The sequence below is a fragment of the Phyllostomus discolor genome, chromosome 1, assembly GCF_004126475.2.
Source record: "Phyllostomus discolor isolate MPI-MPIP mPhyDis1 chromosome 1, mPhyDis1.pri.v3, whole genome shotgun sequence".
NCBI lineage: Eukaryota > Metazoa > Chordata > Mammalia > Chiroptera > Phyllostomidae > Phyllostomus > Phyllostomus discolor.
The window spans coordinates 184,872,270-184,893,769 of record NC_040903.2 but is presented as its reverse complement, the minus strand read 5'-3'; positions in this window follow the sequence as shown (position 1 = coordinate 184,893,769).

Genomic DNA, 21,500 nt, shown 5'->3' with positions numbered 1-21,500 from the left:
TTTCCATGTGCTGGAACCCTGGGTTGTATGGTCTGTCTCGCTCCCCAGTTGTTTCTTCTCCCAGTTTATCCGCACAAGAGTGTGTGACTGGGACCATCCCATCTGCCAGCCACTGCCTCGCCTACCCAGTGCATCTTCACCCTGGCTGCCTGTGTCTGCCCCTCCTATCAGTCTGGATGAATGTTTCTTCTTTAACTTTCTGGTTTTCAGAGTTCCATACAGTTCAATTTTCTGGCAGTTCTGGTTGTTTTTTGTTTTTAAACTGGTTGTTGTCCTTGTTTTGGTCATATGAGGAAGCAAAGTGTATCTATCTATGCCTCCATCTTGGCTGAAAGTCCACCAGCAATTCCTTTTCTGAACATACCCAAAAGAACTGAAAGCTAGGACTTGAAGTGATATTTGTGCACCAATGTTCATAGCAGTATTATTCAAAATAGTCAAAAGGTAGAAACAACCCAAATATTCACTGACGGATGACTGGATAAAAAGTGTGGTGTATCTATTTTCATATCATTCAGCCTTTAAAAGGAAAGAGTTTCTGACATATGTTACAACATGGATGAACCTTAAAGAATTATACCTGAGCAAAATAAATCAGAACCCAAATGACAAACGCTATGATTCCACTTATGTGAGGTACATAGAGCAGTCACATTCAGAGAGACAGAAAGCAGAATGGTGCTCGCCAGGAGCTGGGGGAAGGAGGGACTGGGGATTACTGGTGAATGGGTATGGAGTGTCAGTGCTACAGGATGATGGATGGTGGTGATAGCTGCCCAATAATGTGAAGGTACATAAAGCCCCTGAACTGTACACCTAAAAATCGTTGAAATGGTAAATTTTCTGTTATATATATTATACCACAATTAAAAAAACTGTGGTATTTTGAGCTGTGGTGATAATCAGTGACTTTTAAACTGGCATTAGATATCAAAGAAACCCAGATCCCCCCAAAATGTTCCCAGTGGTCAACACAGAGACACAGCAAGTGCCAACCCCCATGTAAGTGAGAGACAAAAGACGAGGTCATCTGCACATTTAATTTCAAAATCTCAGTGTATTTTTATTTAATCCTGCATAAGAAAGCTTAATCAAGAAACTTAAACTCTGTGGAAAAGAAAAATGCCAGGTTATTATATTCTCATATATAAAAGATGTGAGAAATTTATTAAGCTCTATATGTAAAGTTTAAAATGTTACCTAATCAATTCAGATTAAATATTAAGAGTGTTCATCACAAATATAATATCAATTGATCAATACCAAATTTAAAATAATGAACACAAAATAAGTTGAAAGATGGCATAGCACATAAAAAAAGATTTTTTATATCAATAGCATATGCTTAGACATACAAGGAATGTGATTTTGCAAAGTATGTAGAGGTGATTTGGAGAGATTTTTTAAAAAGTGATCTCTAGTCCAATAAGATAGTATATAGTTGAAAACAGGGAGAGATAATTGCAGTAGATGCTGATCTTACACCCCCAGGGGGAGAGAGAAATGAGACTGACTGGATAGATGGTGTAGGTCTCGTGATGTTACATGAATGGACACATTAACTGTTCACAGCCTGTGCCTTGGCATCAAAGTCCCAAGTTCTGTGAAGAACAATCTCAACTCAGTGGGCACAAAAATAAACCCAAATAAAATCTGTACTTGGTAATTACTTTAAGTCTCACATTGATGAGAGTCACCTAAGAAGTCCTAGCTTTTCATAAGAAAATCAGAAAATAGAAGTTGTAGAAAATATATACAACATTAATGAGTATATGCACAGAATGAGTGACTTTTTAAAAATTTATACACTAGGTTCAGTCATTTTTAAATCTGTCTTTAAAAATCAAATTGAAGGGCAATTTGAAGAATATTACAGAGTTGAAAAAATTGCAATAACTAAAAATCCTCAGTTCCTAAAGTTCAAAAAGGACCTCATTTTGAACTTTCATAGAGACTGTGGAAAGAAATCACAGTCTCTATGAAAACATCAAATGTTAAAGAATTATCTAATTTTTAAATCTGGTATGGAAATGTTTACTTATGAATGTTTATAATTCACAAATTCTTGATTAAAAGGAACTGTGTGGCTCCTATATTTTTAAAAGCATAAGAAAAATGGAAACTATAATCTTCAAAATTTTATTCCAAATGCAATTATTAATTTAAAGCAATTACCTTGAAGAAAAGTAATTTTAAAATCGCAAGCAATAGCAGAATAATATCAAGCATTTATTAAAACAAATTGCCCAATATAAAATACAATAGCTTCTCTTGGCAAAATTATAAAGTTTGTTTAGGAAATAATACAGAATTATATGAGGGAGGGCATAAATAAAGCATATGATGTAGCATTTAACAAAGTCCTATCTGAAGCAAATTTAAATTAGCTTGAAAATAAACATTGTCAAATAAATTAAATATTGGCTAAACTATTTTAAACAAAGGAAATGGATAAATGGCCCAGTATCCAATTGAGACAAGATATTTGGCAGAAGGTCTCTTCTCTCTGGTCTCAATAAAAATTTTATTAATAACTTGGAATAGAAAATGAGCACTAGGTTATTGATATCAGTAGAAGTTTTATTTTGAATAGGCAAAGGTTGTGCTCAAACACACAAAGATCTGAAAGGATTAGATCTACAGCCAGGAAATAAGCTAGAGTCAGCTTAGAAAAATGCAAGCTACCATAGCATGAGAAAAAGAATTTGAAACTAATTTAATTCCATGAGAAAACATGGCAATTGGTAATGCCAAAGAGACTCTCCAAGGAATAATAGACAGAATGTTAAGTAACCACTTAAGGAATGATAGGAAATAAAAGCAGGCCAAACTCTTCCAAGCACCATGTGCATTTCCCACGCACGGCAGTGTGCCATTAGTAGATGGCAATGATTAGATAAGGTGAGACTGACAGGCCTTGCCTAACTACACAGCCTGACCACTTCCACCACAGACAGTGGGAAGAAAAATGGTCAAATATGCAGCCAAATCCCATGGCTGCTGAACCCTACCTCAGATCAACATCTGATTTTTTTGCTTTGAGATGGGATAAAAAGAGAAACAAAGACTTTTGCTACTGCTGAAAATCAATCCAGTGAGATGGGGCTGGTGGAGCACCAGACTGGGAGTCAGCAAGTCTTCCACTGGCTAGCCTCCCTTCCTCCTCTGTACAGCAAAGAGGCTGAACTACAGCGCTCCTAATATCCTTCCAGCTCTAGTGTATATGGTGGTCACCTGGGTCTTCAGAGAGTGAGTTGCATTTAGAACCAAGAACTATGGTAAACGTGTGAAATATATTACCCTGATAGAAGAGGCTGAAGATATAAAAGAAAAAACTCTAAGCCCTTTGGGTTCTTACTAAGAATTAATATGCATTGAGTGTTTCCTACTGCTAGGCACTGTGCTAACTACTTTACATGGATTATCGCATTTAATGCTTAGAAGAATCCTCCAACATAGGTGTGATTATCATCTCCCTTTTACGGACGGCCACACTGCATCTCAGAAAGGTTAAATATCTCACCCAGAGTTGCACAGCTAGTAAGTGGTAACATTCTTGGGCAAAGTCTCCACCAGCTCCTGGCAAACTGAGAGAAGTAAGGACAGTGGCATTCAATGAACACTTGCTGAATAAATAAAATGACAGCGGGTGCACACGTTCACGTGCACCATCTTTGGGGAGACAGCACAGGGAGGGAAGTGGCATCAGCCTTGCTGAGCACTGCTCAGTGCCAGGCACAGTTCTAGACACTCTACAAATTCCCATTCCCGAGATATGATCTTCATTTGATAGGTAAGCACACAGAAGACACCTGGACAGCTGCCCCCCAAAATGTGGCAAATGTGGGACCAGGTCTGGGGTTGAGGAAAGAAGAGGCCCCAATCAAGAAGAATCCTACAAGGACGGCTGTAGTGTCCCTGTCCCTTCTGGCCAAGTTAGCAGACATGAGATAGACTTGAATCACATTTTAGCTCAACAGCCTTCAACTTTCTACTTTCCTCTTATCTGCACCCCAGTCTCCGTTTTTGGAGACTCTCAATTTTTATGGTCTTAGTGAGAAGAGAAACTGCCACCTACTGCCACCCACACTGGATGCCAAAGTGGCCCAGCCCTCCTGCTCCCCCTCCTCTGTGCAGGCTTCTTGGGGAGGCCTTTGGTTAGGCAGAGCCGAGTGAATGTTCACTCCCAGAAACCTGGATCCTGAACATGTGAGGAAAAGGTCGGGTATGTGGGGCCGCATTTTCACAGCTGTGTGGGCACTGTGCGGAGTGCCTGTCCCTGGGGACCTGGGATGGAATAGTTCCGATGCCTGGTCTTAGGGAGACTTAGGTCGCTTCCCATTCTTCAGGTTTATTTTTTAGCATCCACTGACTCTGTGAGTCCCAAGTATCCTTCCAACAAATTCCCTTTTTTGTTTAAAATAAACAGAGCCAGTTTCTGTTGCTTGCAAACAAGAAGCCTAGTGGTACAGGCTGTGGGTGAAAAAGTAAAGGCACACATTCACAGAGCATACGAAATCCATTGTTGTCAGGGCGCTCTCTCAAATGTCCTCCAGATTTCCACCCGCCGAAGGATCACTGCCTAAACTGTGACTGAACTTAATACCAGTTCACACCCTCCCCCACGAATTCCTCCAATCCCTTTTCTCAATCCCACCAGCTTTAAACAAAAAGTGTACGAAGATGCAATATAATAACCAAGTTCTGCAGTTTGTGCTGTGTGTCATTTTTGATACTTGACCCCCCTCTAAAAGGAAACCCTTCAGTGACGAGGTAATGAAAAACCAATGCTTGAAGCACTGTTGTAGAGATTGCATGTACTGATTCCAAAGACAATACTTTTAAAATCAGGTCCCTAATTGTCCTGCATGAAAAGTGATTGCTCACTAATGAGTTACATCATTAAGCTTTCTGCCCTCTCCTTTTCTTATTCTTCTACACACACTCACACACTCACACACACATTCGCACAGTGGTGGACCCTGCATTATTTTTCACTCAGAGGAAAAGAGAAAGACAACACCCTCCCCCTCATATGCTAACAATAAAAATGCTTGTCTTAAACAGAATGGAAGGAAGTCCATTCAGAAAGGCTCACATTCTGATAATCTATTACCTATGTTGAAAGAAAAGCCTCCTCGGGCTACTGTGAACTTCTCTTCACACAGGTCTCCTCCACCTAAGTGGAGAAGCTGGACAAGGCTCTGAAGTGAGGAGTGACCGTGACCAGGGCTGCCTAGGTGAAGATGAGGCTGGGACTCTGAGGCAGGTCAGAAAGGTAGCAGGAAGAGGTCTGAGGGCCGCTCCCGCAACCTCTGGAGGAGGGGCTCAGGAGGGCCATCCCCCAGCCACCACAGTGGGGCAGCCACCCACCATGGCTGTCCACAGGTAAGGGGGGGCTGCCCACACGTGTGACTGAGAGAGGGGCCACGGGTGGGAAGAAGGGCTCCAAGATGAAGTCCAGGAGAGAGGCAATCTGCAGGAGAATGTCCCCTAAAAGTATGTGGAGTAAGAAATATAACACAATTTCTTCCAAAAGGCTTATTTCTAAGAATGTTGTTAGAGCGTGAGCCCATGAAGAGTCGTAACTGGATTTCCCCTCGCTGGTTTTCCATGAATTCTAACATATGCCAGTAGGAAAGTGCTTGTATAAACAGAATGGAATAGCATTTTATTCTACAATGAACCAGACCATTGGAATAAAAAGTAAATTTAAAAAATACCCTTCTCTTAATTGCCTATTTGCACTAAGCACATTTTGGCCTTCATTTTGTCTGGCTGCAAGCCAGATCTTTGCAAACTACCTCACTCCCATTCACTCTCATAACACTTACTACAAAGTACTATATTGTAGGCTCCTTGAAAATCTAGTATAACCCAAAGTCAATAGAAGGTTCTCCTGCCCTTTGAAGACCCAAGAAAAATTGGCTCAACTCTCCAGATTCCATAACCTGGGGCAGGTCAGGCTCCACCCCCAAGGTTGCCACAGAGTCCCCTAAGGGCCTCATTCCCCTGGCCTCCTGGCCTCCTGGCCTCCTGCTGCTGGCGCCCTGGATCCCTGGCCCGCCCTCAGCCCACTCAGGGCAGGAACGCATCTGCATCACTGAAGGTGTTGAGAGGGAGTTGGAGGGGGTATTTCCACCTCAGAAAGTACCATGGAAACTCTGGCATTGCGGTTCTTAAGTGTGCTTTCAGCCCTTCCATCTCCAGGGGCCCGGGGGGCCCTTCACCCGGCCCTCCCAGCAGGCAGACTGCACGGTGCTGTGCCCCCCTTCCCCAGCCCCTCGTCCCACCCAGTGCCCCTTCTCTCTTGCCTTCCTGGATGACACATCAGCACCTGCCACCCGCCCTCTCCCAGGCCTGGCATCATCTCTTCCACCCATAACTGTTATTATTGGTATCGTGGTGCCTTTTCCTGACAAAGAGTGTTACCTTGTAAAGAGGAATTTGTGTGCCAGCCATTAAAATAAAATTTCATTTCCCTTATTAGAGGAAAGAAACGAGGGTAGAACATATTAGACAAAGGGAGAGAGCTGATGGAAGGGAGCCAGGGGACTTCTGCTTGCCATCCCAGAGCTAAACTAGAGAGTGGCCTGCTGTTGCAGAGGGTCCATCAACAAGGGCCTGAAATGACTTCAATGAGACTCAGAGACCCTCAGGTCTCTCCCTGACTCAGCGAGACCAATTCGGGGCTGGAAACGTGCTCCCAATGCACTGTGGACCCAGACGTCTTTCTCTACCCACGTTAACCTGACTTTCTGCGCACGTGATACAAGCTGCCGCTCTCCTGGTACTGCAAGCCTGCTGCTGTAAACATCATCCTGAAGAATAATTTTGAAAAGTACCAGGCATTATGGAAAGGTTTATCAGGCACTGGAAAGGTGGTAACTATCTGTTGAAAGAGACAGAAACAGAGACAGAAAGAGATGAAGAGAGAGGGAGAGAGAGAAGCAAGGGGTAAAAAGCAAAAAAAAAAAAAAAAACCTCAACAGAAAATAATGCCCCTGAAACAATAGCATCCAAGCTTCAAATAACAGTGTACTGCCTTCTAATTTCAATTTGATGTGTGCAGAATTCTTTCTTTTCCAATGCCAAATCCTGAATGAAACATGCAATAAAAATTACTGCCTGAAACATGGTGATAGCATTTAATCCTCTGGCAATACATTAGAAAGGCTTTCAGCTTTAAACCATGGACTGCCACACTGCAGCTTTGCTCATGAAATTATTTATTCATGCGTTGGTTTCTAAAGTCCTTTTTTATATGCTTCTATCGGCCAATAATGGGCTGGAGCACTTATGTTTTCAGCCTGACAGATTCCACGTTATGAGTCTAGAAGTTCGATGCCTGGCACAGAGCTGTTGTTCAGAGGGAGCCATGTGGTCCGCGTGAGTGGGTTACAGCATCAGGGAGCTGCGGGGACTGTGGCAGATTGGGGCACCTTGGTGACCAGAGGGACGATGGGTAGGAAGGCGTGGAGTGAAAGCTGATGGGAGAGGAAGGCGATATTGGAGTGCTCACAGCTTTCGGCGACTGTGTCCAGAATGTCTAGGGCAGCATGTGCAGAAAGGGAAAAGGAAACTCACAGGACACAGGATAAATCTCTTCACAAGCCAAATGTCAGTGATCGTTAATTAGTGCAATATGTGCACCCACACAATCCCTTTGGTGGATATGGAAAAAGTGAGGAGAGGATATTGATTTGCTGAGCAAATTAAAAGTAGAAGTAGATTACAAAGGAAAAAGTTTAAAGAGACCAAATTAATTAGAAGCACTTTAATATATATTTATTTCCATGCAATTTATCTCTAAGGAAAGGTAAGGCACAGTAGGGATAGAAGCTTATTAAGATCATTCTAATCCACTCATTAAAGTTGAACTGCTAGTTATATAATTTTTGAGTGGGTTAACCCTTCCCTGACCCTTCAGATTTGGTTAATTCCTGCTCTTAAGAATTCTCACAATCCCATATAACCTCTCTTTCTCAGCACTTACCACAGTTAAAACAGTTTTATTTAATTTTGTGTGTATGTGGGTTTTTTCCCTTTCATTAGTATCTCCAGAGAGACTAACACTTCCTACTGGAAAATACTGTGAACATAATAAAATTAAATATCTTTAAAATATTTTAATTCAGACTTTCCATTAAATATTGGTTATAACAAAATGACACTAAATGGTGCAGCAAATCACCAAAATAATAATAATGACATATATTAAAATAAAAATAATATCCTGATAAAATATTGACAATCATGGACCATGTTAAAATCACTTTGCTTTTATTCATGTTAAAATAATTTGAAGCTCTGACTTGTGTGGCTCAGTGTGTTGGGTACTGTCCCACAAACCAAAAGGTTGATGGTTCCATTCCCAGTCAGGACACATTCGTGGGCTGCTGGCCAGGTGCTTGGTTGGGTGCATGTAAGAAGCAATAGATTGATGTTTCTCTCACATATCCATGTTCCTCTCCCTCACTTTCTCTCTCCCTTCCCTTTCTCTAAAAATAAAAAATTAAAATCTTTAAAATAATAATAATAATTTTTTAAATAGTGGAGCTCAATCATTCCTAACAGTATAGTAATATAAATGTAAATATCCTGAAATATAATCCAATGAACTAAATTTTCACCAGAATTAAGCCAATCTTAAATTCTTTCATCTTTGTTGGATATATATATATATATATATATCTTTTTTTTTTCCTGATCATTCTATGCAAACAGGCCATCTTTTGACTATCCAATACCTCCGACCTCCTGCAGGTTGTTTTGCTTCAGCCCACTGGTCTCCCTTCTACTGATTATTCCAAGCCTGGTCCTACCTCAGAGTGTTGGCACTTGCTGTCCCCAATCCTTTGCAAAGCTTGTTCCTTCCCTTCTTTCTGGTCACTCCAGAGAAGGCTTTTCTGACCATACTAATGATACCTGCCCCCACTCACTCTCTAGCACATCACCTTACTTCATTTGCTTACTGGCACTTATCCCTATCTAAAACTGTCTTATTTGTGGGCTGATTGGTTTTTGGCCTGTCTGTTTTAGGTTTTTCTCACAGAGTGCAAGGTCCTTCACTCTGGAGAGCAACGAACTATATCTATCTTTTCATGTTTATAGCCCCAGTGCTTAGTCTGGTGCCCATTACACAGTAGGCACATCATAAATATTTACTAAATGAATGAATGAAGAAAAAGATAGCTGAGGGAGTAAATGAACCATCTTTGCTACATAATATCAACAGAGTTGATAACATATTTTTGGATAAGGTGAGATAATAGTATATAAACTAAAGGTGCCTACCATTAGCTGAGTTGTCCAGCTGTCTAGGTATTCAATAGCTTAGGTCAGCATGTACAGTGTACTTCAGTGTGTACATACATTTCTTTATTTCATTCCCACAACTATCCCCTAAGTAGGAAGGGCTAGGACAGAGGCAGGATCACCTGGGTTTTTACATATGAAGAAACTGAGTTCAGAGAGGTTAAATTATTTTCCCAAGTCAGGCACCTAATAGTCAACAGACCCAGGTCTCCAACCCAGTCTTTTCTAGCTTTCTTGCTACACTGCCAGTGTCTGACTGTCTAGTTTGCAAGCAAATCTTCATTTATTTATTATTCTTTTAATAAACCTAAATTGGGTACCTACAATTGATTGTTAAGGACTTCCTTAGGGACTTCCAGCCAAGATGGAGGCATGGGTAGATATACTTTGCCTCCTCATACAACCAAAAGAAGGACAACAACAAATTTAAAAACAAATAACAACCAGAACTGCCAGAAAATCAAACTGCATGGAAGTCCAACAACCAAGGAGTTAAAAAAAGAAACATTCATCCAACCAGTAGGAGGGGTAGAGATGGGCAGCTGGGATGGAGAGGACAAGCAGCAAGGCAGCAGCTAGAGAACCTGCTGGGCAAGGTGGCAGCTGGCAGTCTTACATTCGTGTGCAGAAAAAACGGGAGGAACAACAGGGGAACAAGACAGACCATGCAACCTAGGGTTCCAGCGTGCGGAAATAAAGCCTCAAAACCATTGGCTGTAAAAACCTCTGGAGGTTGTGGTAGTGGGAGAAACTCCCAGCCTCACAGGAGAGTCCATAGGAGGGACTCATGGGGTCCTAGAATGTATACAAAGCCACCCACTGAGGAATCAGCACCAGAAGGGCCCAATTTATTTGTGGGTAGTGGGGAGAGTGACTAAATGTGGGGCAAGAGCCAAGTAAGTGGCATTGTTTCCTCTCTGACCCCTCCCCCACATACTGCATCCAACCCAGAAATGTGAGTTGCTGCACCCTTGCAAATGCCTATGGCTTTGCCCCTTACTATGTAACAGGTAGGCCAAGACAAAGAAATATCACACAAATGAAAGAACAGATCCAAACTCCAGAAAAAGAACTAAGTGACAAAGAGATAGCCAACCTATCAGATGCAGAGTTCAAAACACTGGTAATCAGGATGCTCACAGAAGTGATTGAGTGTGGATGCAAAATAAAGGAAGAAATGAAGGCCATGCAAAGTGAAATAAAGGAAAATATACAGGGAACCAACAGTGAAGGGAAGGAAATCGGGACTCAAATCAATGATTTGGAGCAGAAGGAAGAAATAAACATTCAACCAGAGCAGAGTAAAGAAACAAGAATTCCAAAAAAATGAGAGAGGCTTAAGAATCTCTGGGACAACTTTAAATGCTCCAACATTGGAATCATAGGGGTGCCAGAAGGAGAAGAAGAAGAGCAAGAAGTTGAAAATTTATTTGAAAAATAATGATGGCAAACTTCCCCAATCTGGCAAAGGAAATAGACTTCCAAGAAATCTCAGAAGCTCAGAGTCTCAAAGAAGTTGGACCCAAGGAAGCACACACCAAGGCACAACATTATTATATTATCCAAGATTAAAGATAAGGAGAGAATCTCAAAAGTAGCAAGAGAAAAGGAAACAGTTACCTATAAAGGAGTTCCCATAAGACTATCAGCTGATTTCTCAAAAGAAACCTGCAGACAAGAAGGGGCTGGAAAGAAGTATTCAAAGCCATGAAAGGCAAGGATATACAACCAAGATTACTCTATCCAGCAAAGCTATCATTTAGAATGGAAGGGCAGAAAGAGTACTTCCCAGATAAGGTCAAGTTCAAGGAGTTCATCATCACCAAGCCCTTATTATATGAAATGTTAAAGGGACTTATCTAAGATAAAGAATATGATCAAAACTTTGAACAGTAAAATTACAACAAACTCACAGGCAACAACAACGGAACCTAAAAAAAAAAAGGCAAACTAAGCAAACAATTAGAACAGAAACAGAATCACAGAAATGGAGATCACAGGGAAATTTATTAGTGGGGGGAGGGAGGGGGAAGAATGGGGGAAAAGGTATAGGGAATAAGAAGCATAAATGGTAGGTACAAAAATAGACAGAGGAGGTTCAGAATAGTAGAGAAAACAGAGAAGCCAAAGAACTTATATGTATAACCCATGGACATGAACTAAGGTGGAGGAATGCTGGTGTGGGGGGGCGGGGTATAAGGAGGGGGGGATAAAGGGAAGAAAAAAATGGAACAACTCTAATAGCATAATCAATAAAATACACTTGAAATTTTTTAAAGCAACTAGCAATAAATAAATATATCATACAGTTAAAAAGAAGGGCTGTCTTAGGTACTATGCTGCAATAAAGATGTGTGGGTAATAATTTTTCTCTCTGGAAGATTAAAATGCACAAACAGCTCACCAGCCTGGAGATATATGAGTTAAGTAGCAGGAAAATCTCAATGTTATAAAAGTAGGAAAACCTCCTGGCTTATATACCAGTGGATGGGCCTCCAGCATATATGACTATGTAGCTCTCCTGAAAGAGTAGATAGGATTTCAATGGGAGAAAAGAGGAGAGAGGACATTCTAAGAAAAGGGAACAAAATTGAACTAGAAACTGTGGTGTGTTTTCAGAAACTAGTAAAGAGTCACTTGAAGGAAGTGTTTGAATGGAGGGAAAACTTCGGTGGAGGTCAACTGGAAGGGATGTTAAATGACAATTGCTGTTTGGTGCTTTTAACATATCCAAATGGGTTCTTCTGAGTGCTGTAAAATGCTAAGTCAGTTGCCATAGACATACAGTAATCACAAGCCCTAAAGGAAGCCAGGCTTCCGCACTGGTAGTGGGGGGAGAAAATGGTATCCTGAAGCCCCTGAAGTTCAGATTAAGAGAGGTCTGTGGCCAAATTTATTCCTCATTAAAGTTGGAAATCCTATGAATTAAACGCTTGGTATGAAATATCTACTTATAGTAGAATATTCTTTTGCACCCAGAGAATCTTAATTTACATTCTATGAAGGTAGAAAGTCAGAGAAATATTTAAATTTGCTTGAAAAAAATAATTATTTTCATAATTTTTATTTCATTAGTAAGACTTGCTGTGTATCTAAACAGACCTAGAGCAGCAGAGAGACCGCGCAGAAACATCACACGCACACCCCGCACAGCACCACTGCTTTCGCCAGCACATGAACAGACAGTTTAGGCCTTGACGGCATTTTCCTTATGTGTTGACATATATTCAAATTCACTCCTTCAAACAGAATCTAATCATTTTAATAGCAAACTTGAGTTAATTAACCACGTAAAGCATTTACTTTACAAGAAATGTTTGCAAGGTGAACTAAGAAATCAGTGGTGAGAGCTTTTGCCTCTTAGAGATGTGGCTGTCAGAGAGTACGCAGGTCTCTGTGGTATTTTCATCTGCGGACACCACATTTGCATGCAGACATGCCTTGGTGCTTTGTTAAATATCAATGGCCAAGCTATGTGATTCTGGATAAAATTTTCTTATTATTGTGGTTATCAACACTGTAGACTATGCAGTCAGATGGAAATGAACTCAAATCCCAGGTCTCCCACATACTGTGTGATCTGGGGATATGCTCACCTACCTCCCTGGGATGTTGTCAGGAGGAAATGAAATGAGGCCCATGAACAGTGTTTTAAACACTATCGCACACATGTTTGCCACCTAGTAATCATACGCATTAAGAATAATGATAGTAACTACCTTAAAAACAATAATCACTCTCAAGTACCTACTATGTTCTACTTATCTTCAATACATTATTTCTAATCTCCACAAAAACTCCATGGGTTAGCTGGTATTATCCCATTTTACAAAAGAAAAAAACTTAGACTTAATAGAGATTAATAAACTTACCAAAATCGCTCCAGTAGTAAATGGAGGAGCTGAGTTTGGACCTATACTTGACCCACTTTGTTCTTCTTTTTTAAAAAATTTACCTTGCTATCTTGAAAATACCATGAGGTACCTCAGATGCCTTGGTGAGACTTTCCTTTTGTTTCAAATAATGGCTCATAAATATTACGACATAAAAAAGCTCAAATAATGTACCATTTATTGAATGGAACTTAAAAGATCTAACAGATTACATAAAGAAATATTATACCAGATAAAGCTTGTACAAGCAAACAAAAGAGACAAAAATAATTCTGACTTGATGGACCATCTCATGGTCATTTATACCTCACACTGGTAAAAATCAAAGAGAAAACAGCATACTGCTATTATCATCACTGTATAAGCAACATAGCCCCTGTTTGACCAAGCCAAGGTGAATAATTACTCAATATGTGCCATTGATAAGGGAATAGACCTGTACATTGATTTAAAAATATTATCAAAAAGATAACAAGGGACGTGCCTGTTTCTTCTTGGTTCTTTACAGTAGACAGTCAAGACTACGGAAGTTTCGATTCATTACAATTAACTTTGGGTCCCCTTTGAAACCTAAAATGAATATTAGTGGGTAGCATAATTTAGCTACCCACAGTAAAGCCTCTTTCTTTCACTATGTTATTTGGAGGCCACTTGGGCAGGACCTCCATAGCGGACAGCTTGGTCTGGTGGTTAAGCAGACAGACTTGGCAGATGAGTATTAGACTTATTGGGGAGATCATTTCATAAATTATATAAATGTCTGATCATTATGTCATACACCTGCAACTAATATAATATTGTATGTCAATGGTAATTGAATTTTTAAAAAATTAAAAATAAATAATTGGGGAAAAAGAAGGCCAATTTGGGTTCCCATTGTATTTTTACCATTTATTAGTTGTACTAGATTGCACACATTAGCTATTCTAAGCCTTAGTTTTTTGTTTTTTTTAAATCTGTGTGAAAATGATAATTAAAAGTACCTACCTTGAAGAGTTGTCATGAGGATTAGGGAACAGAATATATTTGAGGCTCTCATTTCAGTGTCTGACCAGAATAAATCTTCTATGAACATTAGAGGTTCCCCATTCTAGTATGGAAAAGTGGAATGATATAGCAGATGTAAATGAGATTTGATTCAGGCAGACCTTAGGCAGGATGCACAGGCCCCATTCAATTACTTACTATTTATGGAACTAAGCAAATACGGAACTACTTTTCAGGAAGAGACTTTGGAAAGGTTGGGTTCTTCATTGGAGGGGATTAAAGGAGAAAGCCAAAGGGGATCTTGGGGAAGGGAAATAGTTTTTTTTTTCCAAAAAAGCCACAATAATGGGTAAGTTGTCATACTACATCTTAAACCCTAGCAAAATTATTTAATTGTTAAACATAAATAAAAAGTTTTCCCAGAAGTGTCAGAGACCAGAAAGCTGGCAGGAAGAAGACAGATTTTCGATTCATATAGCTAGTGTGTGCCATCAACAACCACATTCAGTCGTAGGAATCACTGACATGATACCATGTAATCTCAACAGGCTTAGAAAGCATACACTGCAAAAATTAAAAAGAGTCAAAGATTTTACTCTACTTGCAAGCAAACAAGTTAGCTTAGCCCAGTTTCATGGATGCTGGTAGAAAACACAAGACTCCTAGGTCAGAGATGAAGGACAGTTCATTTCTAGCACTAGCAATAGCCAGAGTATTGGCATTCGTTTGTGCCAGTTCCTCAAGCTGCAAGCCCCAACTGCAACTCTGAGGTCATGAGAAGAAGGGGTAAGGCATGCATACATAGCAGGTTGGCTTAATAGAAGGAAATCCTGAGCCATGGGAAGTCGAATCTTTTATCATGGGTCATGGAATCGCACAGGCCTTTTTTTTCCCAGGGGCAGACATGATCTTTATTATACTGGACAGTAAGGATGCCTGTGCTTTGCCCAGGAGGGAGATACTATCTTTCAAGCTGATCACTTACAAACATTCTCAGAAAGACTGTACAGAACAAAGGGCAGCCCATGTCTCTGTTTATAAGACATGCAGAAATGAGAGGGACCCACGGAGAATTGTTGCCCAATAATGCAATAAAAGCTTCTCAAAGAGTCATCCTTTTGGGGGAAAAAATGCCACGTGGAAAAACCCCTGTAAGCTTGTGAAACCTATATACCAGGGCTTCATTCCCCACCCTAAGTTCCCATTGCCTGAAGCTAGGCTGATCACTGCTGGAGCCAGCACTAACAATTTACTTAGCGTCAGCTCTGCCAAGCCAGAAAACACTCCTTCTGGTCTGCCAGCTGGTTCGGAGCCTGATTCTCTGCATCTCACAGCTGCCTCAAACATGTTCTTTGTAGTGGGTGAGTGATACCCTGGAAAATGAAAAATGATAAGTTATTTCTTTCACCTGAACTCTGTTGTCTATTGACAAACTGTGAAAAACTGAGAGATGGCTCATTTCAAACCCGTTCTGGAACTGTGCCACCGTTGCCAAAGGAGCACAGTGTCGTGGTTCTGCCTGGAAATCTCCCTCGGGAACCCTGGCTTGTAGAGCTCCCAGGAATGGCAGCGGGGACTCAGAAGATGAGGGAAATCTCTCAACCTGCTCTGCAATTTCTTTGGAAGTAGAAGGTTACCACCACACAGGCACAGTCTGGGGCTCTTTTCCAGGGGTCTCCTTTCACCGTAGGTTTCCCAGTCCTTCCCACCATTCTTAGAAAAGCACCAGACATCAAACAAATTTTACTGTAGTGTGGCTTAAGGTCATCTCTTGTTTGGGTGGGGTAGGGGGAAGCTTGAGTTTTAAGTCCATTCTTCTAATAAAGAAATAGGTCACTCTTTCTAATTAAGAATAGTCACAGCAAGCACTTGCATGGCATTTGCCAGGTGCCATGCACTGTTCCAAATGTTTAGCGTCTATTTTCCCACTCAACGTTATTATCGTCATAATATAAATGAAGGACTTGAAATACAGAGATATTATGTAACTCCAAGGTCACACAAATATTAAGTGGCAGAGTTAGAATTTGAACCCAGCAGCCTAGTGACAGAGTCTGGGCTTTCAGCCACTAACCCAGACGGCCCATGGGATAACAGAGTGTCACCCCCATAGACAGCTGGCTACCTCGTAGAGGTTGAACTCAAAGAGTGCTTATTGACAAATTAATGGCTTTTTAATTGTGTATGATAGGGAACCAAATTGAATTTAGAATGGATAAAAGCTAACTCCAGCTGAAAAACAAAGATAGCAACTGCTCCAGATACAAGGCAACAAAAGCCACCTATTGAAAGTGATTAGCACACATATCTCTTTAAAACAAACCATTAATGAGGTAGAGCTGAGTTTTATTTTTTTCTAATATTTGGAACAACATTCCCTAAAACAATGACAAATTACATCTCTATCAAGTACATGGGCGTTAAAGCCCAAAGCCCATAAATCATCACTGAGAGGCCAGGATGCCACAGAGCACCTGGCACGTCCCCTTCTGCAGGAGCAGCTGCAGTGCACCCATCCTTCCTGCCTCAAAGACAGGACACCACTCATCTCTCGGACGTTATTTGGAAAGAGCTACCCCGAAGAGCTATAATCAAATGGTGCTGAAATTACCTCAGTTTGGAGCATAGTACTTACCAATTTTCAATTGTATTTTCCTATTTTCTTGGAATGATGATTTAAAAACCCTTCTTTGTCACATTCACACCTATGCTCAACAACACCCAGAGCTAAGAAGTAGCTCAATGAAAGTCATTGAAAGCTGTGTTTCTATTGAATAATATTTATGTAATCATGTCATATAAGCAGTTGGCAACCCCCTTGGGGTGTTCACTGTCCAAAAAGCTGCAGTTTTTGGTTCCATTTATCATTAGTGGTCCACTCAGCATTTATCTGGCAGAGGAGGGAATCTCAAATTTGCCCAAACCAAGCCATCACCTCCTAAACACACATACACAAGCATACACATGCCTACACCACACACCCTTAAAATTGCAGAAATAAAAAAGGAATTACAGAGAATTCAGTTTATACTGCTCATTTTCTAGATGAAAAAAAAAACTGAGGTCGGGAGATAGTTTTATGTCTACTTAGTTACTGTCTGAATTAGACCCCTTAGTGGCAAGTAACAGAACTTCATCTCAGACAACTTTAAACAAAAGGAATAATTACTGTACAGATATGGGAGTGCCCCCAGGAACTGAAGGGCAGAAATAGAGGCAGACATGGGAACCAGACAGAACCAGGGATTCCTGCCCTGTTTGCAGCCTCAATTTCTCTCTCTACTCCTGCTGCTCCATTGTGCTTTTCTCTCAACCTGCTTCCTTGACTTCCGCAGATGAAGCCCAAAGATTCCAGGGAACAAACTCACTGATCCAGCCTGGCTCAGATGCCCATCACTTAACCAATTACTAACAGCCCAGGAACACGGTCACATGGTAACATGACTGCTTCCCCTGCAACAATGTGATTGGGAGGAAAAGTCCCAGAAAGTGTGTAAGGAACAAAATATGCCCTGTGAATCTAGAATTTAGAATTCTTCACTCTTGGTTGAGTTCACCTCTCAACCCATTGTTTGCAAATTAATAAACACATGCACAATCTCTGTCTTTAACACATTCACTTACCACTATTATTTGAGAGTCTACCATATATATGATGTGCTTAAAAACTGCATAGTTGTGTTTAATTGTCATAATAGCTGGCAAAAGAGGTAATATTAACTCCATTTTACGGATTGAAAAAGTGAGTCTCAGACCAGAATCCAGTAACTAAAAGCTGAAAGGAGAATAATAAAAACAGACACATAGAAAAGGAGAACAGTGGTAGAGGGAAATAAATGAAGTCTCAACTCTAAATTTAAAGAAGAGAAATGTGTACCTGGAGGCAAAAAGTAAGTTAAAGACACCAAAACCACTAATTCATACAAAAAGGGAAAAAAGTATGAGCTTCTTTTAAGAACTCACAGGTAAGCCAGAATTTAAAGTATATTAGTCAAGGTTTCCAGGCCCCCAAATATCAATCTCATTACCCGTTATTCCATTATTTATCATTGACTCCATGGCAAGGAGGTCTATACTTGCATTTTAGAGAAACTACATGGTCATTATCGTTGCGGACCTTGAGAAAGAAGATACTTACTAAGAAGGGCTCCTGGTAGCTAACTGGGCTCAAAAAAACAACATAAAGAAAAACAGCCTAGCAGCCATTTCTGCACAGGGGCCTCTCATGTAAATTGCACTGCAGGGAGAAGCCTACACTGAACCGCCTGCCCATGCACTGCTGCCTGCCTGCCCTGTGTCTCTGCTACCTGAGCCAGCCCGTACAAAGGAGTTCCTGAAATCCTATTTCAACCCTTTGGACTAAGCTCCACCCATCCAATTATAGCTGCACAGCTATATCCCCATCAGCTTCTTCACCAACCAATCAGAGTGGCTCCATTCTGCCCAATCAGGATAGTGCCTTTTGGAGCAACCAAATTGTGAGGATTTGGAGTCCTCATTTACATGAGGATATGCTAATCAGGGACCTCAGGGACTTCTGTCTAAATAAGTCAGCTCCCCTCTGCCTCTGAGAGGACACTTTCCTTTCCCACCCAAGACTGAAAACTGTTTTTTCCAACTGGAGCTGAAACATGGAGCAGAGCTGAGCTGTCTAGCGGGAGAATTGGCCTGACCCCAGGGCTGCCTCACAGTCTTGCTGTTTTCATAGCCATGCTGTATCACAATTGAGCTGTTTTGCACTGAATACAGTTCCTTCTTCACCACACCCTAAATTGGGGAATCCTGTTGGCATTGAATTGGTGCCAACCATCAGTTGACATAGTCAAAATTAGAAGTTAGAAGTCAATTGGCTGTGTTTGCCTTCTTATACATTTGGCTTGTAGAGTAACCAAGCAGGTTGGCCTAAAAAGATGTGTAAACAACACACTGCCCACTCTGAGGTGTGTCCTCAGAGTGAACCAGAATGCCAGTGCACTGTAGGCCACCTGTCCTAGAGACAAGGAAGTTCTGAAGTTTTATCACCATTGGATGTGGGGGAATGGGGACCAAGCCTATGATGGAATAAAGGCCACTCCAGTCTTCAGGGACCCATTGCTCTTCAGTGGCTGAAGCGGAGCATTCCAACAGAGCAATAACTCAACACCCATGAGGCAACTTAGCAAAAAGGGCTAAGAGGAGACTAAAAATCCAATTCAGGCACATGGCACAATGTCTCATTTCCAGCGGCAACCTGGGGAGGTATATATTCTCATCTTCATTTTACAGATGAAAAGCCTGAGGCTCAGAGGACTTCAATCACTTGCTCAAGGTCACAGAGACAGGAATAGCAGAGCTGGCACTCAAAGGCACCTCTGTGTCAGACTCCATAGATTCTCTCTCTGGGCAACCGTGTCTCTGTGGGCAGTGGGACTTCTGGCCCCAGCCTCTCCTGTCTGTGCATACTCTATCCTGAGCTGCCGAGGAGTGAAAGAGGGTCTCCTTGTGGCCCTTTCATCCCTGTTGTCAGGGTCAGAGAGAGAAGAAAAAGAAGTAGAACGTTCTAGAAAACTATACCTTGACCTCTGAGACCAACCTTCACAACCACTTTCTATTTTTAATTCCACAACAGCCAGCACCTAGCTTCATACCCCTGCCTTTTGCCCTCATGTACAATATATATCCCTCACTTCTCTTTGCATCTTTGTGCTGTGTCTCTCTCATGGCCTTTTCACCCTGAGCCTATTTCTCCACCTCACCGCATCTCACCCCGCCTGCTTTGATGATGAAATGGAGCAACCACAGCAGAATGAGTGCAAACTCTTTCTAACCTACCATATCCATCCCCTGCTCCCTCCTCCCTTGTCACTTCCCAGTTCTCTCTCAGCTCTTTGCTCTTTTTACTTTCTTTAATTTAGCTCTTCTCAGCCTTTCCTCATTTTCTTGCCACAGTGATTCCCCACTGTGCTCATTTAGGAGCTCCTCCCATCCACCTCCCAGCTACCTACCCTCAAGGCCTCTGTGCATCCGGGCCTAACTGTTTAAACTCCTCCCCCACCTGAGGTACTGACCCCACCTTTGCCTCAGTCTAGCCCACCTGAAGGTTGGCGCCTGCAAATGTTCTGTGGGAAATAAACAACAGCAACAAAAGAGAAATGGAACCTGAAGACATAAATATTTATCTATCCAAATACAATCCAGAAACACAAGTGTGTGTGTGTGTTTTCAAATATCAACTTTAAAAATTAAAGAGTGTTTACTATCATGATGCTTTCATTTCAAAATTTTCATGCCTTCAAAAAGAAGTACAAAATATTCAAAATGCTTTACTGCTAGGGTCCTATCTTTTTCCATGAGAATTGTGGGCACTTTTATGCTTTTCACCAGAAAAAAAAAACCTAGGAATTCTAATTCTCAAAGAGTTTCCTTTTTGAATGGGAACTATTCCATACAGATCAAATCTATAGTCACACCGCTCTACTTGCCTTAGTTAATCTCCGAGGAGGAAAGAATTCTTGTGTTCAGGTGAAGCAGCAGCAGCAGGAAGAGGGCAGGAGATCTGAGGCCCTCACTGACTTTCCAGATACAAGTTCTGGTTCAGAGAACACTGCATTGTCAGAGACCTCCCCAATTTAAGTGGAGCCAATACATAAAAAGCCAAGTAAATGAATTATTTGATCATTCTTCACCACACAAGATTTTACCAGAAAAAAAAAATCTTTAAAAGTGTGCTAACCTCATGGACACAGTCAACAGTGTGGTGATTGTGGCTGGAAGTGGGGTGGGTGGAGGTCGCAGAGTGGGGGGGAGATAAATGATGATGGAAAAAATAATAACAATAAAAGTTTGCTGACCTTAAAGAATTAAAGCAGTACTTAATTTATCACATATTCCTTTGTGTGTAACTTCTCTGGCCTGCCGCAGCTCCTCTGAAAGCAGCATACCTGTACACAAAGCATGACTCAAGAAACCCAAACCACTGACTCATACGGAAGACAAAGTGAAAATTCACACCTTCTTAGAAAGACCCACAAGCAAAGCCAGCCTTGTAAAGAGAATAATTTACAGAGTACTGTTCAATGTTCCCAGGCCTCCAAATATCAATTGCATCACCATTCATTCCACCATTGGTTAGCTTTAGCCTGGAGTTCTTAAGACACACCAATAAGCACATTCCTTGAGTCCTTAGTTTTTAGGCTTTTTTTTTTTATGTTACAATACTCTTTGTGATTTAAAATATCCCCTAACATATGCTCATGTACCTCAGAAAGATCAAGTGTAGCTTAATTTTTTTTTGACAGGTAAGTCAGTCCCCTACTTTAAGCA